At 41.9% G+C, this 21,455-nt stretch overlaps 1 protein-coding gene across 1 annotated transcript in view; it reads left to right on the top strand.

Annotated features, from left to right (window-relative positions):
- SH3YL1 (SH3 and SYLF domain containing 1) overlaps positions 1-21,455 on the top strand; it is a 92,054-nt gene that overhangs the window by 23,712 nt on the left and 46,887 nt on the right. The window lies entirely within an intron of this gene.

The following is a 21,455-nucleotide window of genomic DNA, read 5'->3' on the forward strand; positions in this document are numbered from 1 at the left end:
TGGGATCCCCCTGGCATTTCCAACTGGCAGAGTCCATGAAAATTGTATTGAACTGTTCGTAACTGTAAATCTTCCACCGCTCGCTTAGTGCTGAATGTTAGTTAGACTGTGCGCATTGTAAACCATCAAAAAGATCCCAAATCTATGTATTAGTTGTGTTGGCAAGTTTCTAACCATTCATTTTCCTATATATCTTGTAACATGCTGTTTCTGGCATTACCTCTGTGTGTGCACTGGCTTCCATGCTCTCCTTGGGCACATACCTATTCCTCCTCCTTGTAATGTGCATCTCAGGCAATGCAGCCACAGGTCAGGCCGCTGATGTCACTAAGAACGCATCACTCTGCCTGTGCAGTACATATTATATAGCTGCTAGTGCTCCGGACATCTGAGCTGTTTTGTCACCTGTTGGTATTTCCTGGCTGTCTTTGTCTGCTAGTAACTCTGGCTTGTGTCCTGACTTGTCCCTTGCTACAGTTATATCTTGTCCCTAGTTACTTGGTCTGTCCTACCTCAGCTGCTGCCTAATGGGGTAAACCTGGTGTCTTAAGGTTATCCTCTCCTTGTGGAGACACTCCTATAGACCAGTGACCGGCCCGCCGAGCCTCCACCTGTGCCCCACTGCTTCTTACTTACTTCATGCCATGTTTAGTTGGCATACCTTGCAATGCCTCCTGATGTCTTATCACAGATAAGTCTCTTTCTTTGCTGAAATGTACTGATTTATCTTGCCACTAAGATTAAGGGCAATTTGGCTGGTCCGTTTGAAGAACATAGGGCGCCCCTTGAAGTGTATAAGGTTTCCATCACTGATTTAAACTCTATGCACCAAGTAAGCCAGTGCCAACTGCTGCCAGCCAAGGTGGGTCCACTTCTAGTGCTTTAACATATTTGTTGCATTTAGTATAACATCTTGTCATTGTTTTATGCAATCTTTAATTATTAACATTGTATAGATCTGTTTTTTTTAAGGATACATAAGCACAGATTTATAAGTTCTACTGATATACATTGAGTAGAGCAGTAACGGGGGTTGTAATAGGGTAAAAACATTGAGCCTTATTTAGAGCAAATCCAGCCAAAGGGAGCACATTTGCACCTGGACGAACCATGTTGCAATGCAAGGGGTGCAAATGTAACATTTATTTTGCATCCAGGGAAAACACTATGTGGCACACAAATGATGGGCAGCTTTAATTTCACACTGAGATTTACAATTGCACTAGGATGTGCCCCCTCCCAGAACCACCAGTTAATGGACAGTCAAAAAAAAAAAAAAAAAGTTTCTTTTTAGTTTCCTTCCCCCATGAAATACATTTATTAGGATGCTTGTTGTCTACTGAACAAAAAATACATTTTTACAGTTGTTCCTGATTGCAAACACACGTTATAGCATGCATACGAGACTGTCATTGCTAGTACTCATGACTTAAACCAGCCCCGTGGCTGGAACAAGAGACATGGCAGAAAAACAAGTGACTTTGAGATGCCCAGAGCTGGATTCGGACATGGCTGCATGCGTTTGAGTTTAGCACGTCCCTACTGTACATTGACTATGGCAAAACTACTCTTCCCCGCTTCATTCACTCCCCGAAATTGTAGGGCGTAGTATGTGTCCTTTTTATTTGAAGACGGAGCAGAGAGGGCTGCGGTTACTGGTGTATGTCCCAGTTATGGGGATCCGCAGAGTGATTTTGCGGGTAATAAGCTAAAAATTGTCAGATACTAGCCTTGATGAATCAGGCCTAATATATTCAGGATTGCCCCTCTATACATATCTTAGGGTGTATAATATTTATTCAGGTTGTATAAACAGCATTGTGTTATAAAAATGCAACATACGTTGAGTGTAAATACATGATACAGATACAGCATTTACAAGACATTTAGTCTCGTCACCATTTTTTAATACACTCCGAAATTTAGTCAGGTTCTGAAACACAGATGTGTAAATGCAAACTAATGAAAATGTCTGTAATGAAGTTAGTTGATCTTTCGATATCTATCTCACGAATCTCTAATCGTTTAATGGAAATCCAGGAGGGGTTGATTAGAACAAATCAGTTTCCCGGTACACCAGACAGACTTCAGGCTGAGTAACATCTGTTTCTGTATGTTGTACCAGACCAGCAGACTCGAGCTTTCCAATTCTCCATAAATAAAACTGCACAATTCAGTGTGAACATTGTTCTCGTGCTATGATGAATTGTCACGTTGTGACTTTGCGGAACAGTTGTTCTTTTAGAATCCATATAGCAGTGATTAGCCAATATTTGTATAACTGGTAACCTACAGAGTCCACCCACAGTCCTTTTTATATTTATCTCTGTCATGTCCTACACTCGCTTCTGTGTTACAGGGAAGTTATTTCGTTTTTTTTAACTTTTCCTTTATGAACAATGTTGAGTACCATAATATTTCAATTATCAAAAATGTTATAGATATATTTTTATTTGGACTAAGTTCTGTTTCACTACAAGCATTATCCTTGATTAGGCCTCAGCAGTAGTAAATGTAACTTTTACGCCATACACGTGGACAAATGCTATGTCCAACCAGTTTTCATCTGTACACATTTTTTAATATGCAAGAACTGATGAATAAAGAGAGACTATAATCGCCTATAGTCCTGTACTGAAAAAGGAACTTAGTCTAAACAAACAAGTAACTAGTTAGAAACAACTAGACTTCTAATAGTGGAACTAATAACTTATGTGGCAAAACTGGTGCAGCATGGTGGCACAGTGGTTAGCATTGCTGCCTCACAGTGCTGGGTCATGAGGTAGATTCTGACCAGGGCCCTATCTGTGTTTAGTTTGTATGTTCTTACTGTGTCTGTGTGGGTTTCCTCCCACACTCCAAAAACATACTGGTAGATTGAATGGCTTCTGACAAAATTAACGTGTGTGTATTAGATTCTGTGAATTTAGATGGTTAGGAACAGGGACTGATGTGAATGATTATATATTCTCTGTACAGCGCTGCATAATATGATTGTCATAATCATCATTTATTTATATAGCGCCACTAATTCCGCAGCGCTGTACAGAGAACTCACTCACATCAGGTTCTGCCCCATTGGGGCTTACAGTCTAAATTTCCTAACACACACACACACACACACATAGAGAGAAACTAGGGTTAATTTGATAGCAGCCTATTAACCTACTAGTATGTTTTTGGCGTGTGGGAGGAAACCGGAGCACCCGGAGGAAACCCACACAAACACGGGGAGAACATACAAACTCCACACAGATAAGGCCATGGTCAGGAATTGAACTCATGACCCCAGTGATGTAAGGCAGAAGTGCTAACCACTAAGCCACCGTGCTGCCCATATGTCGCTATATAAATAAAAGATAATAATACTGGTTACTTAATTTATTACTATAATTTGTTCCACTGATTGAAAAAGATCAGAGGACTAGCACTGAGTAATTTTGTGAGCTCTTATGATATTTCAACAAGATTTTCTAATAGCTGATTATTACTACACATTACTTTTGATGCATGTCCTCCTGTAACCAAGTCCTGACAGCTCTCAGCTTCAGGTAACAGAAGGGATGGTACACGTGGAGAGACTGGCCGGACAGAGAGGTGGCTGTCCAACACTGGGTAACCTCTAAAGTGACCAACGTCAGAAATCAATGATAAGCTGTATGGAATAATGGTCTCTGGTAACTGCCTGGCAGCACAGACTTGCCCCTACATCTAGTCATTCTCTTAAGCCAGTGGTACTGACCCTGGCCATATAAAGGCTTTTATATACCTCACAGAACTCAGAGGTGACGTCAGATTTCTGTAATCACTTACAGTAGCGGGTGTGTAATAGGTTGTTATGGGTTCATGATAATGTCTCCATGAAATGGGTTGCTAACAGTTAAAGTCTTCACCCTGGGCGGAGGTAATCTCAGGACTCTCACTATAAGAGGCACTCTGGTTCCATCCCTAAGCCCGTGCAGCTCTGACTGTGGGTAGAATACTGTGCACACAGTAAAACTAGGGATGTGCACCGGCGACTTTTGGTGTCTCGTGTTTTGGATTCGGATTTTCGTGATGTTTTGGGTTCGGATTTGTTTCGCAAAACACCTGCCGAAAGGTTTTGGATTTTGGATTTAATGTTTTGGATTCGGATTTTTTTTGAAAAAAGCATAAAAAGTTTAAAAATCAAGGTTTTGGGCTTATTTTCACTCCTACGCTATTATTAACCTCAATAACATTCAATAACAAGCATTTCCACTAATTTACAGTGTATTCTGAACACCTCACAATATAGTTATTAGTCCAAAACGTTGCAACGAGGTATCTTTCTGGACTGCGTAGTGGAGTGGTCCCCACAATATAATAAGAAAACCATCAACTGGTCTTAATCACACCAAAATATGTACCTGGACTGCGTAGAGGAGTGGGTCACCACAATATAATTTAAAAATCCTGAACTTGTATGATTCGCACCAATAAATGTATCTGGACTGCGTAGAGGAGTGGTCACCACAATATAATAAGAAAACCATCAACTGGTCTTAATCACACCAAAATATGTACCTGGACTGCGTAGAGGAGTGGTCACCACAATATAATTTAAAAACCCTGAACTTGTATGATTCGCACCAATAAATGTATCTGGACTGCGTAGAGGAGTGGTCACCACAATATAATAAGAAAACCATCAACTGGTCTAAATCGCACCAAAAAATGTACCTGGACTACGTAGAGGAGTGGGTCACCACAATATAATTTAAAAAAAAATTCTTTTACTTTTTGAACATGGCAAACGACTGTTGAATGGTCACATAATGCCAAAAAAATAGTTGCAAGATGGAATTGTCCTTGGGCCCTCCCACTCACCCTTATGTTGTTGAAATAGGACATGCACACTTTAACAAACCAATCATTTCAGCGACAGGGCCTACCAAACAACTGTGTCTGAAATGATTGGTTTGTTTGGGCCCCACACCAAAAAAACAATTCATCTCTCCCTGTACAAACTAAACAGGCTTTACTGAGGAAAGATGTCGTCCTCATCCTCAACCTCTGATTCCTCTCCCCCTACAGTGTGTACTTCCTCCTCCTCACACATTATCAATTCGTCCCCGCTGGACTCCACAACCACAGGTCCCTCTGTACTATCTGGAGGGCAGTGCTGTACTTCATTGAGGAATTGATTATTCATTTTTATAAACATCATTTTTTCAACGTTGTGAGGAAGCAACCTCCTTCTTCGCCCACTGACCAGGTTCCCCGCTGCACTAAAAACTCTTTCCGAGTACACACTGGAGGGGGGACAACTCAGGTAAAATAGAGCCAGTTTGTACAGGGGCTTCCAAACTGCCTTTTTTTCCTGCCAGTAACAATATGAACGGTCTGACATGTCTATTTGGATGGTGTCAGCAAAATAATCCTCCAGCATTTTTTCAATTGTAACAGCATCCAATGCAGCGACAGTAGACATGTCTGCAATGGTTGGCAGGTCCTTCAGTCCGGACCAGATGTTATCAGCATCCCCGCCAGCGGCTCTTTTAGGAAAACTGAGCTTTTTCCTCGCAGCCATAGATGTGGAAGAAAATGAGGGTGGAGCTGTTGGCATGTCACGGTCCTCTTCAGAGGACAATCTCCTGACCAGAAGGTCTTTGCACCGCTGTAGACTTGTGTCCGCCGGAAACAGAGACACAACATACGCTTTAAACCAAGGATCGAGCACGGTGGCCAGAATGTATTCCTCTGACTTTAAAAGAGTGACCACCCTCGGATCCTGGCAAAGCGTACGAAGGGCTACATCCACAAGAGCTACATGCTTGGTGTAATCGCAATGGTTTACCAGCTCCTCCCTCACTTTCTCCAGCTGCTTCTGCAACAGCCTGATCAGGGGAATGACCTGACTCAAGCTGGCAGTGTCGGAACTGACTTCTCGTGTGGCAAGTTCAAACGGCTGGAGAACCTTGCACAACACGGAAATCAGTCTCCACTGTGCTTGACTCAAGCGCATCCCCACTCCTTTGCCTATGTCGTAGGTGGCTGTGTAGGCCTGAATGGCCTTTTGCTGCTCCTCCATCCTCTGCAGCATATAGAGGGTGGAGTTCCAGCGCGTCACAACCTCTTGTTTGAGGTGATGGCAGGGCAGGTTCATGCTTTTTTGATGTGCCTCTAGTCTGCGGTAGGCACTGGCTGAATGCCGAAAGTGTCCAGCAATTTTGCGCGCCACCGCAAGCATCTCCTGCACACCCCTGTCACTCTTGAGGTAATGCTGCACCACCAAATTAATTGTGTGGGCAAAACATGGGACGTGCTGGAAATTGCCCATATTTAATGCCCGCACAATGTTACTGGCATTGTCTGACACCACAAATCCCCATGAGAGTCTAAGTGGGGTAAGCCACTGGGAGATAATTTCCCTCAGTTTCTCTAATATGTTGTCAGCGTTGTACCTCTTATTAAAGCCTGTAATACACAATGTTGCCTGCCTTTGCACGAGCAGCCATTTTGTAAATGCTGCTACTGATGCAGCTGTTGCTGCGGAAGGCGATGCATCTACCCAGTGGGCTGTCACAGTCATATAGTCCTTCGTTTGCCCAGAACCACTTGTCCACATGTCCGTGGTTAAGTGGACAGTGGGTACAACCGCATTTTTCAGAGCACTGAGGACACTTGATCGTACTTCTCTGTACATTTTTGGTATCGCCTGCCTAGTGAAGTGGAATCTCGACGGGATTTGGTACTGGGAACACAATACCTCCATCAACCCTCTAAATCCCACTCCACTGATGGCGGACACCGGGCGCATGTCTGACACCAACATTGCAGTTACAGCCGCAGTTATACGCTTTGCAATAGGGTGACTACTATCGTATTTTGTGGTCATGGCAAACGACTGTTGGACGGTCAATTGTTTTGTGAAAGACTTAGCGGTCTTACGACTTCCCCTCTGGGAAGATGACCGACTAACAGCAGCAACAGCAGCAGTGGCAGTAGTAGGCGTACCGCTGCAGGATTCCTCGGATGAATCCCGTATTGGAGAGGACTCAGTCTGGCTGCTGACTTGGGCTGCAGGACTGAATGTGATGGAGATCGTGGAGGACGTTGACGAGGAGGGTGTTGCTGGTGTGTATCCAACTGGACCACGGGATTTAGGTGTCCCTGTACCGATGACGGTCCTAGCCCCAGTTCCTGAACTAACCACTGAACTATGAAGGTTATTCAGGTGACGTATAAGGGAGGATGTCCCTAGGTGGGCAAGATCCTTACCCCTGCTTATTTGAGCTTTACATAAGCTACATATGGCCATACATTGGTTGTCCGAATTTGGATAAAAATAACTCCAGACCGAAGAGGTGCATTTTTTGGTCTTCTGACCAGGCATGACGATGGGCTTTTTCATCCCATGGACATCAGCTGTTTCCCCCCCTGGTGCCTCATTTACAATAACCACATCACCATCCTCATCATCAAGTTCCTCCACACGCCAGCTACATCATCAATAGCCTCCTCCCGAGCCACCTTTTTCCGTACAGTGATGGGAAGGTCAGGCTTGACAACCACCAACACCCTTGGACTCGCCTTGGGGATTTGTGATAATTTCTCTTTAGAAGGCAGAGTTGTTTGCTGTTTTGTTGCTGACAGCATAAATCTCTTCAATTTTTTGTAGGGGGGGGGGCAGGAGGAGGAGGGCTAAGATCCTTGGGTGAAGATGGACCACTAGTCATGAACACGGGCCAGGTCCTAAGCCGTTCCTTGCCACTACGTGTCGTAAATGGCATATTGCCAACTTTACGTTTCTCCTCAGATGATTTTAAGTTTCTCTTTTTGCTTTTTTTTGAGAACTTGGGCTTTTTGGATTTTACATGCCCTGTACTAGGAGATTGGGCATCGGGCTTGGAAGACGAAGATGATGACATTTCATCGTCTATGTCATGACTAGTGGCAGCAGCTTCAGCATTAAGAGGAAGTGGGTCTTGATCTTTCCCTACTTTATCCTCCAAATTTTTGCTCTCCATTATATGTAGCACAAGATATTGCAGAATGTGTGAACTTGGTAATATTGCAGTACCAATGGGCTTATACTGCAGGATTGGTTTGGCCAATTTTGTTGTAATTAAAAAAAAATTGAATTCGTTTTTTGTATATTTTTTATAACTTTTTTAAATTTTTTAAACACTTGGGAATATTGGGGAAATAACTATGCCCTTAGAAGCACAGGACACAGGACCACTGGACTGAACAGGACACAGCACACAGGACCCAGCAGCACCACTGAACTCAAAATTGACAGAGCACAGCACACAGCACCACTGGACTGATACTGCAGAACACAGCACAGCACAGAACTAAACAGCACAGCACGAGATCTACCAGAACAGAGGACCACCTAACACACCCTCCCTCTACCCTGATCAATGCCCGAGTGAAGATGGCGGCGACTAGCGGGGAATTTATAGGTTCCGAGTATCGCGAGATCCGACAGCGGGATTATGACTCCGAGCCTCGGTTTCAATTTTTCATTTGGCGCCAATACCCGGAACTGTCTCGGATCCGACTCAGATCGGCAACGTTCGGGTGGGCTCGGATTCAGGAAATCCGAGTGCGCTCATCTCTAAGTAAAACTGCTAGATCTTGCACTGTTTCTGATGGAACACCCAGGGTACTTCATGCTGCAGCCTACCCATTGTCTGCAAACTAGACGTGGTGTGCTGAGAGGGGGAACAATCTCCAGTGTTACACTGTGACAATGTGTAAACATTGTCCAGCCTCCTACCATTTTATTGTCCCTCCTTACATTAAAATAAGCCGTAAACAGTAATAGGTCCCCCTTACAGGTCTTCCCTTTTCATGTGTTTTTTAAGTTTTGTTTTTTTTTTAAAAAAAAAGAAAAAAAAAAGGTGTCTCCTATAAGCACTGTCCACCTGTAGTGTGACATTACTCCGTTTAAAAAGTACCCTATGGTGAAATGTTCAACAGAGTTGTTTCAGTTGCACCACACCTAAAATCAAAAACCGCCAGATAAGACACAGGTTCTATTTAAGCGTATTCCTGCTCAGAGCTTATAGACAGTGTTCTTTTACGTTACTTGCCACTACCACTGTTACTGGTCATATATCCCAATAATGAATGTCTCCAAATAAGGAACCACCTCCAAATAGAAAGTAAAGAGAGAATTTAAGCCTCTATTCCATTAAGCCTCTATTAGCAAAGTACATCTCTGTTTTAGGCACTGTGTTTAGTTATGTGAATTTTGAAGTGATAACACTTAGATTTGTGGGGTTAATATATTAGAATGGTGCACTCATCAATTCTATATTAAACATAATACACTGTAAAAATGACTATCTAAATAAATATAAGCACATCCAGTCTTGTTATTAATCTATAGAGGACATAATGTGAATTTCACACATGAAATTCAAAACCAATGATTTATCCAAAAATAATACTGAGCAATGCATTGTCTATGTTTAGTTAGGTGGGACATGTTGATATATAATTTATTCCAAGGAGTGTAATATGTGGAAGTTCAATGCAAATGTCATTTGCTGTCAAATCATTTAATACTCTCCAAAGATTGACAGATGCTGAGGTTTGGGTGGTCAGATTCACTTTTATGGAAACTACTATATTTTAATCTGTTTTAAAACTGATCTTGTGTTTTTCCGGCAACTAAACCCACTATTGGTATTATTGATCTTTAATAAGATACAAGTATGGGATCTATTATCCGGAATGCTTGGGACTTGGGGTTATCCAGCGAATGTTTTTCGTGTGTTTTGCACCATGCCTATAATACAGTAAATTACATATAAAACTCACTTGTGGTTCATCAGTGGTGCTGATCATAGGAGCCAGCTCTGTGGGTGCTTGACCTACCCCTATAATTGTGCTGCCGCAGCTATGATCCGTCACTGTACATTGCCTTTTTTAGATACATGGGGGTTATTGGGAACGTGAGTATTTTAAAAAATTTAGGACATTCACGAATCTGATTTGGGCAGGCCATCGGAGGAGGATACCTGGATCACCATGAGGGAGAGAATCTCTTAAGTCCTCAATTTCCTCCCTAGTCGAGGAGAAGGCCTATACAATGTATATTATAGGTGGTTTCTGTTTCCACAGGATTAAAGAGTATTTGAACAATGCTATAAAGGCTGTGGCGAGATTTTTTTGTCCACATCTGTTGGTCCTTACCTTAGGTCGCTGAGTTATGGGGCGGTGAAGCCAACTTCATCCGGTCTCAATCTCAATCTCTAAATGTCCATGATCCTTCTTTCTTGGCTTCTCTCTAGACTAGATCAGCTGTCTGGCGCCATCCCTGCACCTTTCCGGCTACTCAGGGACGAACGCCTCTTTCTTTCGGCCGGGCTCACTGGGCAACGGGACGTGATTCTTTGTTTTTGGCAGCGGTCAGTGACGTTACTGACTACCGAAGCAGCCAATTAAGCCCCTGTATAAGGCAGACTCTTTTCACCATTAGGGTGACAGAGTATTAGGTCTCCCTAGCTCCAGCAACTTCCTGAATCCTTACCTATTCCAGTGTCCAGTTGCCCTCTTCTGATTCCTGATTGGCTTGTTTGATCGGCTTGGCTTCTGACCTTCCTTTTGGATAATGGTTCTGTCTGCAGTACCAGTTTGGCTTTGACCTTTGGCTTCCCTGACCTCTCTTCGGATTCTATTCTGAAACCCCGTTTCCGTCTGGCTTTTGACCTCGGACTGTCTGACCTCACTGTCTTCACCTGCCTGTTTCTCCAGTGACCTGCGCGTCCCACGCAACAAAGCCCATACTCCCTTGTGGGGGTCTCTGATGAATACCGGGGGCTTGTTAGACTCAACACCTCTTAGTTCAGTGGTGCTAACAGCTACCATCCTCACCTTCCTTCTGGAAAATGTCCAGATCCCCCTTCCCGGCAGCAACTCCTCAATAAAATATGGCACTTCGCAACCATGTAGAATTGTCTGCATACTTAAATAAAAAATCTCACAAATATACCCAAATTTGGTGCGATTGGCTCATCTATAACAGTCCGTCTGCCCATAGAGATCACTCCCAGGGCTGTTCAGATCTCCTTCTGAAGCTATAGTCAAGTGTTTGGTTTTGCAGTAAACCATACACCCGCAATAGTTTAATTTAGCCTCCTGTTACATATAAATGCCGATATAGACTGTTACACAGCACATTAATCTTGTTCTTTTTACCAAAACCAGATACCAACAAGCACCTGATGTTTCTTCTTCTGTATTTCTCCAATTAGTTATGTTTATTGGTTGCTTGTTTATCTATTTGTTTAGCTACTGTTACACTGGTTTATGGTAATTGGTGGTGCTTTTTTATTGTATTTGAAAACATAAATACAATTCTTAAAAAAATAAAATAAATAAATAGGACAGAAGTCAGACTTGCTCTGTGCTCTATTCCACTATTTGATAAAATTGGTAAATCAAATAAAAATGGTGGTGGTCATTTATGATAACTCTCCTACTGGTAATTGTATAGAAAGGAGCTGCTGACCACTGCAACAGATCACATTATGTAATTTTTATTGCACAGTTTAGAAAACAACACAGTTGCCTGTGGAATAATTTTCATTAAAGTCCCTCAATGAGTTTTTCACATATGCTCTATCCTATGCAAACATTACTGCTGAAACATAAGGCTGTAAACAAATGAAATAGTGCATTTTCCTGGTTTCTTTGGCAGGGCTTGAAACCCACAATTTCCCAGTAAAGGTACAGCCTCTTAATTAAGAAGATATGGCTAATTTTCCCACTATTGTAGACTATAACCAGGGTCAGTCTGAACCATTTATGCGTCGCAGGAAGCGACACCTATGACATAACATCAATTGGGCAGCACATTGGCTAAGTGGTTAGCACTTCTGCCTCACAGCACTGGGGTCATGAGTTCAATTCCCGAGCATGGCCTTATCTGTGTGGAGTTTGTATGTTCTCCCCGTGTTTGCGTGGGTTTCCTACGGGTGCTTTGGTTTCCTCCCACACTCCAAAAACATACTAATAGGTTAATTGGCTGCTATCAAAATTGACCCTAGTCTCTCTCTGTCTGCCTGTCTGTGTGTGTGTGTGTGTGTGTGTGTGTGTGTGTCAGTGTGTGTGTTAGGGAATTTAGACTGTAAGCTCCAATGGGGCAGGGACTGATGTGAATGAGTTCTCTGTAGAGCGCTGCGGAATCAGTGGCGCTATATAAATAAATGGTGATGATGATGAATAGCATGTGCACCGTCACTTACATGCATGCACGTCATCAAGTTACATGCTTACCTGATTAAAGACTGTCTCGCAGCGCCCACAGTCACCTGTCGTCTTGTATGTGTGTGTGACAGTGTGAGTCAAAGTCATGCACCTATGGTCGTCACGCACTTGCCCCTGACATTCTCATTGTATTACATTTTTAGCAGTGCTCCTCAAAGTACTGCAAGTGGAGGCACTTGGTGATAATGTGTGTGTGTGTGTGTGTGTGTGTGTGTGTGTGTGTGTGTGTGTGACAGAATCACTGAGCAACAACAATAATTTACTTTTCTATGTTCAGAACATTTCAGATAATAGTTGACATACGTGTGCCGAAAATGTAATACTACAATTATTATGGTCCTACAGGTTTACTGTTTTGAAGGAGGCAGAGCTTCCCTATCATGTCTGTGATGGAGAGGGGAACGGTGCACAGAAGCCTGAAGCTTCATAGATGAGGAAAAGTTTTATACTTATTAGGGGTTACTTTTGAACTGGGAAAAAAAATGCAGCACATTGTTAGAACAGAATTTAAAGGACATAGGGGCATATTCAATTGTCAGGGAGCTGTGAGCTGAAATCCAGCGAGAGATTACCGTATAAACGGTATTAGTTTTTCCGCGCTCGAACCCGCGGACAATTGAATACCCACCTTAATCTCTTGTGTAGCATACTAGCAAGAGGATAATATAATGATGTGCATCATACCACAATCTCAGATGTGGTATGTGCTGCATTGCAGACTATTACAGAACCAACGTAAGATGATACTGCATGGTGCTTGGAACAGTAAGAAGAAAATGATAGGAGAAATTACACACAAAACGTTTAAGGGCAAATTCTGCTTGAGGATCGTACAAAATTCCAGAGCCATATGTGGAATTAAGCAAATGTTCCCTGGAACAATCATCTTTAGTGGTAACCAGTAACTACTGCCAACTAATGGCAGCAGGTCAGTATGCAGGATCCCTTACAGTCCTGTAGAACGCTGACAGTTTGTCTACATTGTTTATGATGATAAGGTCATGTATTTTATGCATCTTATGTGAATAGTTTAGTTTCAGGGTCTAGTATAGAGACGTTACAGTCTTTATTAGTTTTTTAGAGATATTCTCTCTTCATTACTAAATGCAATTTCCTCAAACTTCCCCAACAGTGTGAAACTAGATGACAGTCAGCCTTAAAGTGCAATTGTTGGACAGACAGGTAATAAAATCTCAGTATATAGATACAATCATGTAGGGGAAGGGAAATGATTGTGTCTGGTTTATGTCAAACAATATTTAATAAGGTTGTTTTATTTATATACTTGCCCCTTAAGGCTAGCCTCACAGTCTGACGTGTTTAAAGAATTTGTATTATTGCTGCTGACATAAAGAAAGGAGAATAGGTCTTAAAGCTTGTCCTGAAAATCCATTTTTTAGTTGAAGTACAAAAACATATGATTTGTACAATAGTTAACATTGTAGCTGTTTTTTACATGTCTGTTTTGTTTCTATGGGAGGAATTCAATTCCCTGCGTTGTTCTTTAGAAAAAGGCGTGCTGCGCACTATTACCATTACTACGGTAATAGTGGGCATTAGTACCGTTACTACGGTAATCTCAACGCTGAATTTTCCTCGCAACTCTATGAGCCTCTGTGTGTGTCATAAGTATTAATGTATGTAGGTATTATTTTCTCACTTTATTTAAAAATTATTTTCTTGGTAAACAACTGTAAAGAGCGCTAAGTACATCACTCAAATGTCCTATTGACAATGTTAGGTGTTTCAGCATAGGTCTGCTGGAGCAGGGAGTGTGGCCTTTGGCAACTCTAAATCATTTTTCCCTTTTCAGCACATTACATATTTATCTTCTATAGTTCGTACACTGGTGTGACAGGGCAGGTCTCTCAGATTACAATGGTGGTGCAGCTAGACCCTGCGTCACTTCCCACAAAGCTGTTTATTGGGATCTCTCTGCAGATAAGTGGGTGTACTTACCTAAATACCTTGGGGGTTTGACTGTCCATTCTCACATGTGAATAAGCATTGACAGATATTTTCCAAACATTAAATTAAAATACAAATGTACATTAGGTGAAGTATGATATATATATATATATATATATATATATATATATATATATATATATATATATATATATATATATATATATATATATATTATGGCTATCCATTTTCATTGTACTTCCTCCTATGCTGTAGTTCTGTATATTGTTACAACAATTCTTTATGTTTCAGAAATGGTCTTCAATGATTCTACTACCTACTTGTGATTTTTTTTGTGAGTTTTTGTTACCGTTGTCCAGCCCTTAATACCGTGTAATGTATCTGTATGGCAGAATGAAGCTTAACTCCAGCCTAACCAGCCTTCATAATTAACATTCTATATAGATATATAAGAATTCCTTGGTACTCTGTGGCTGATAAGTTAAACCCTAGTTGTAATCAGGGCACCAAATACCCCTCTAACCACTCGACCAACACTCACTTTATTTCAACACCACAATGTATAAACTCTCTTTCCTCTACAAAACCTCTAACAGTCAGATGGAATGGAGTGAACCTGTCATCTATACTCATGTAACGTATCAATTCACTAAGGGCTTGTGACATTGAGGCATGAAGTGAATTCATCATCATCATCATCATATATTTATATAACGCCACGAATTCCGCAGCGCTGTACAGAGAACTCATTCACATCAGTCCCTGCCCCATTGGAGCTTACAGTCTAAATTCCCTAACACACACACACAGACAGACTAGGGTCAATTTAACAGCAGCCAATTAACCTACCAGTATGTTTTCTTTTGGAGTGTGGGAGGAAACCGGAGCACCCGAAGGAAACCAACGCAAACACGGGGAGAACATGCAAACTCCACACAGATAAGGCCATGGTTGGGAATCAAATTCATGAGCCCAGTTCTGTAAGGCAGAAGTGCTAACCTCTTAGCCACCGTGCTGCCCAACATTGTGCCCCATGCCTCAGTGTTGTCAGTGAAATCCTTACTGCACTCATGCACTACATCTCAGTGCAGTCCATAAAATGATTGCCGTCACTGGGCCTGGTGTAGAGTTGGACATAGGTTCATTTCCGCCATGTAAAAGTATGACTTGTATAATACCTGCTGCGTTAAGCAGGCTCACAACTTGGACCCAATGTTCGAGTTGAGCATATAGTTATTATAGTTGCTCCCACTTTTGCTTGAAGAGGTGGGTTAGGAACATTCATGTGTAAGTTCAGTACAGTAAGTGTGTGGACATTCAAGTCAACCACACCATAAACAAACGTCCGATTTTGAATTATCCGTAAGATACGGCTTTCATGAGGTCTATCCTTGCGCATCTCTTCTGCCTGGTGTTGTTGATGATGACACACATCTTTGCAAACAATGTATATGGTAGAATTAAAGTTTCTGCAGAAACATCATTTTTGTGTTACATTTAAATGAACTGTTTATAGTTGACAGATCCAATTTTATGTGTATAATTATTAGAGATGGGCGGGTCCGGTTCTCCGAGAACCGAACCCACCCGAACTTTGGGTATCCGAGTACCGAGCTGAGCAGCTCGGTACTCTCCCGCCCGTTCCGAATCCAAATCGAGGCCAAACGTCATCGTGACGTCGTCGGATCTCGGGGCTCGGTTCTCGCGATACTTCAACTTTATAAATACACGCCTCCACAGCAATCCATCGCCATTTGACAGAGGGAGAGAGCAGGGTGTAGTCATAGGCTAATTAGAGCAGGCAAGTCATATCTGTCAGCAGTATCTACTAAATAATTTTTAGCACTCCTCAGTGCTTTTTGGGGTGTCCTCCCTAATTGTGCATTAATATTTCTGGCTGTCAAAAGTCATATCTGTCAGCAGTATCTACTAAATAATTTTTAGCAGTCCTCAGTGCTTTTGGGGTGTCCCCCATAATTGTGCATAAATATTTCTGGCTGTCAAAAGTCATATCTGTCAGCAGTATCTACTAAATAATTTTTAGCACTCCTCAGTGCTTTTGGGGTGTCCTCCCTAATTGTGCATTAATATTTCTGGCTGTCAAAAGTCATATCTGTCAGCAGTATCTACTAAATAATTTTTAGCACTCCTCAGTGCTTTTGGGGTGTTCTCCCTAATTGTGCATTAATATTTCTGGCTGTCAAAAGTCATATCTGTCAGCAGTATCTACTAAATCATTTTTAGCAGTCCTCAGTGCTTTTGGGGTGTCCTCCCTAATTGTGCATTAATATTTCTGGCTGTCAAAAGTCATATCTGTCAGCAGTATCTACCAAATAATTTTTAGCACTCCCCAGTGGTTTGCGCTCAGAATGGATTCAAAGCAGTCCACATATGATCTGAATGAGCAACCAGGTTCTGTCACCAGTCCTGATGTTAGTGTTCCCAGTACGTCATCTGGCCAAGGCGATGTCAAACAACAGAGTGTTTTCAAATTAGTGCAAAAAACAAAAAGCAAAAAAAATTTTACTGTATTGAAGCGAAAAAGAAGTGTAACTGAGCAAAAGTGACGATAAAAAAAAAATTGCAAGCATGCCATTCTACACACGCAGTGGCAAAGAGAGAATGAGGCCTTCACCTTTGGCTATTAGTGGCAGATCCCAAAAAGTTACCCAGCCTACAATTGGTGCACAACTACTGTTATGCGTCAAAGCCGAACTGCAAGATAACAGTGAGGCATTACAGGAGAATATTTGCTCTGATTCACAAATGACAACAATCCCTGTGGAGAGTCCATCCAACAGTGGGATGTCTAATGGTGAGCATTCTGCTGATGTGTGCCTTAATAGCCCGAGTGTAGCCGGAGATACCCAAATTGAGGATGCCACTTTGGAATTAGAAGAGGATGAGGGGGAGATTTGTGTAGGCGACGAGGGCGCTAATGAGGATGTGGATGAGGTTGTTTGTGTAAGTCCTGCACCAGTGGCAGCAGTTCTGGCACGTGACAAGAAAAAGGCCATTGTCATACCTGGGCATAAAACAAAAAAATCCACTTCTTATGTGTGAATTTATTTCTACCCAAATCCAGACAACAATTGTATAGCCATTTAAGGCTGGATGACTCCGGCACTATTATTGATTCCTCTGAAGAAAGCGTTAGTCCTGCTGCTGCTGTTGCTGCTGTTGGGGGTGAATCGTCATCCCAGAGGCAGGTTAATAAATAGAGCAGTCCTACATTTCAGCAATTAACTGTGAAACAATCATTTGCGAGGGGAAGCAAATATGACAGCAGTCACCCAGTCGCCAAGCGAATCACAGACGCCATGGCTGCAATGTTAGTGTTAGATCTGCGTCCAATCTCCACAATAAACGCAGCTGGTTCACAGTTAATTGAGGTTTTGTGTCCGCGTTACAGAATTCCATCGCGACACCATTTCTCCCGTAAAGCTATTCCACAACTATACCAAAAAGTGTGTAAAATGTAGAGATTGCGCTGAAAAATGCCATTCTGCCCACTGTTCACTTAACCACAGATATGTGGACAAGTGGAAGTGGCCAAAACCAAAGACTATATGACTGTGACAGCCCACTGGGTTGATCATTCACCTTCACCAGCAGGAACAGCAGCAGCATGTACACCACTACGTAACATTTGTCACAGGCAGGCCACTCTTTGTATCACCGGCTTCACTAACAGGCATACGGCTGACAATTTGTTATGCAAACTGAGAGATGTGATTGATGCATGGCTTATACCACTCGGACTCTCCCCAGGGTATGTCATTTCAGATAACGCCAACAATATAGTGCGAGCATTACAGCTGGGTGATTTCCAACATATTCCCTGTTTTGCTCACACCATCAACTTGGTGGTGCAGAGCTTCCTACGAAATAACCGTGAGGTGCAGGAGATGCTTTCGGTGGCCCGTAAAACATTTCAGGCCATTTCAGGCATTCAGTCACAGCATGTAGGAGATTACAGCAGCTCCAAGAGCAGTTTAACTTGCCCTGCCACCAACTTAAGCAAGAGGTGGTAACTCGGTGGAATTCCACCCTGTACATGCTTCAGAGGATGGAGGAACAGCGCAAAGCCATCCAAGCATATTGTACAAGCCATGACATTGGGAAAGGAGGGGGATGTATTTCACTCTTGCACAGTGGGGAATCCTTTCAGTGCTGTGCAAGGTGCTGAAACCATTTGAAGTTGTGACATGTGAGGTGAGTGCAGACTGCTAGTTTGAGCCAAGTCATTCTTTTAATTAGACTATTGGAAAAGCAGCTTGAGAAAATGAAGGAGGAGCTGAAAGCAAGCAATTCAGCAAAGTATGTTGGCCTTGTCGATCAAGTACTTAATTCGCTTCACAATGATCCTCGAGTTATTAAGATCTTGAACTCGGATCAGTACGTTTTGGCCACTGTGCTTGATCCAAGGTCTAAAACCTACATTGAGTCTTTACTTGTAAATGAGCGAGATGTGAACTTTTGCAAGGAGCTATTGCTCAGCAAGTTGGCCGCTGAACTGGGCCTCGGCTTGACGACGTGTCCTCCTTCACTTTCTCAAGCTGTTGCTCGTAAAAAATTAAATTTCCAAAAAAGAAGCAGGGAAGACACAGGGGGCAGACGAGAACAATTTAACATCTGGGCTGGTTTGAAGGATTTTTCAAAAAAATGTGTCACTTTGCCCATAACTCCATCCAATATGAGTATAAACATGCAAAGGATGGTGGAGGATTACTTTCAAGAGGTAGTTGATATGGAAATGTCAGACAGTGCCTTTCCTTACTGGGAAGAAAAGCAGGCCATTTGGAAACTCATGTACAAACTTGCTTTGCAATACCTAAGCTGCCCACCCTCCAGTGTGTACTCTGAACGAGTGTTCAGCACAGCAGGGAACTTAGTCAGTGATCGCCGTAGAAGGTTACTTCCCAAAAATGTGGAGAAAATGATGTTTATAAAAATGAACTACATCTTCCACGAGGAAGGCCTTCACCATCCAAGACATCCAAGCACTGACTGTTCTCTAATGGCGGATTCAAGCGGCGATGAATTGATAGTCTGTGATGATGACGTACACACTGATGAGGGTGAGGATTAAGCTGAAGATGATGCCGATAACATCTTTTTAAAATTTTCTATGTAAGTGTAGGGTGCAATCTACCCCCAAAGAGGAAAGGGACTTGTGGCATTTCCATATCACATACCATCTTGAAAGGCTGCTGTTAGGGCAATTTATCCTTAAGGGTAGGGTGTCATAGACAGAGTGACCCTAAACTGGCTTTGTCCATTTTTCATAATATTGTACAGTCTATAATGGCTGACTTTTTGGGTATTTTATACAAGTGGAGGGGGGCCTAGAGAGACAGAAACCAAACTGGCTTTCTTCATGTCAATTAATATTGTACAGTCTATAATGGCTGAATTTTTTGGTATTTTATACAAGTGGAGGGGGGCCTTGAGAGACAGAAACCAAACTGGCTTTTTCCATTTCTTTACATATTTAACTATAAGTGTAGGGTGTAATATACATCCAAAGACGATGGCTGCATTGCCAATATGCATAGATGGAGAGGAAGACAATCTGTTTTGTGTGTAGAATAAATGAAGGCCTACCAACGAAGAATTAAACTGTTTTTTTGGATAATTTATTACCTCAACAATTAGATTACTTGTCTCTAAAACAGTTGGAGCACTAAATTGGGTTAATTTAGGCCCAACAACATGGATTTTCCAAAAAAATAGTAAAACAAAACCAAAACCAAAACACGCAATGGCGGTTTTGCAAAACCAAAACACGACGGTAATCCAGATCCAAAACCGAATTCAAAACCAAAACACGGGGGTCAGTGACCATCTCTAATAATTATTGCTGTAGTCTAAGTTTTGTGTAGGAAATGTGAGTTTAAAATCCTTTCATGCTACAGTTTTATAGAAGTACAAAGCTGATGTGTCTGGTGATAAAGTTGAAAACTGTTATCCAATATAACACAAAATATAAACACTTACAAATATATTGTGTTACATTTTAAGATTCATACCATGCACCTGCCTCCCTCTGCGTCCTTCTTTACAAGAGAATGATTTAGGCGGCAACACATGTTGATGTAAAGAACATGTTTTTGCTAGAGAAAAATCCCTTGCACTGGTGGATGGGTGTCTTGTAACAACAGAGAATATATATAAATTTAGTAAACTGCAACTGTGCATAAAGTTTTGTATCACCGAAGATAAACCCCTAATGTTTTTGTTGGATAGATGCTGTTCACTTCATTTGAATCGTGATTTTTATAGTAGATATAATTTGTACATTGTAAATGTGTCATGCACCCCAGAATATATTTTAAAGAAACAGGTACTGTATTTTTTAAGAACCTATTCTACCGTTCTAAATTCAGTGGCCTGGGTCATGTGCCTCCATTTAATGCTGCAATCCCGCATATAAGTTTTTCCCCTTTAAATAGCAAGTTAAATATATTTTAAGCACGCATCTGTTTTTTCTTAGCTGACCTCCTGCAAATCATAATCTTCTTTTCAAAACCTTATCTGGAATTTGACAAAAATATGGCTGGAAAAATCTGCCTGCCAGTTACTCACAGTTCTCAGCTTGTCATTTGAAGGTGGCAGAGAATATGTTACATATTCTCTGCCTCCCGCAAGCGATTCATCTCTGTGTCCACGCAGAAACTACTGCTATGGATGGGCCATTCAGTACATCTAAGCACTTGCAGATTTATACCTCACATATGTGGCAGATCCATTGTTTAAAACAGACTTTTGTACCTTCTGTAAAGCGCCCTTGTTTTGTTTTACATTTTAAGGTTTTGTGAATAGACCTGTTACTTTATCTCAATGTACATAGTTATATTGTTTGTAAGGTTATAAAGCAAGTTCAGCCTTCTGTGTTGATCCAGAGGAAGGTAGAACAAACTCCTAATGAAGCTGCTATTGAATTATACGTGAATGAGAATAGATTCACCCCTCTTTAAAAGTGCAGGGGATTTTGGGGTAATCTATTATGATAAATCTTCTCTAGATCTACCAAGCAGGGCCATCTTTTCCATTGGGCACGATGGGCAGGTGCCCGGGGGCCCCACAGGCAAGGGGGCCCCATAGGCAGGGCTCTCCATAGGCAGGGCTCTCCATAGGCAGGGCTCTCCATAGGCAGGGCTCTTAATTAGAATAAATAATCCTGCAAAAAATCTTCAAGAGTCACTGAGCAAGTACATCTATCTATCTATATATATCTGTGTGCATATATATATATATATATATATATATATATA

Source organism: Mixophyes fleayi, chromosome 3 (assembly GCF_038048845.1).
Source record: "Mixophyes fleayi isolate aMixFle1 chromosome 3, aMixFle1.hap1, whole genome shotgun sequence".
NCBI classification, from domain to species: domain Eukaryota; kingdom Metazoa; phylum Chordata; class Amphibia; order Anura; family Limnodynastidae; genus Mixophyes; species Mixophyes fleayi.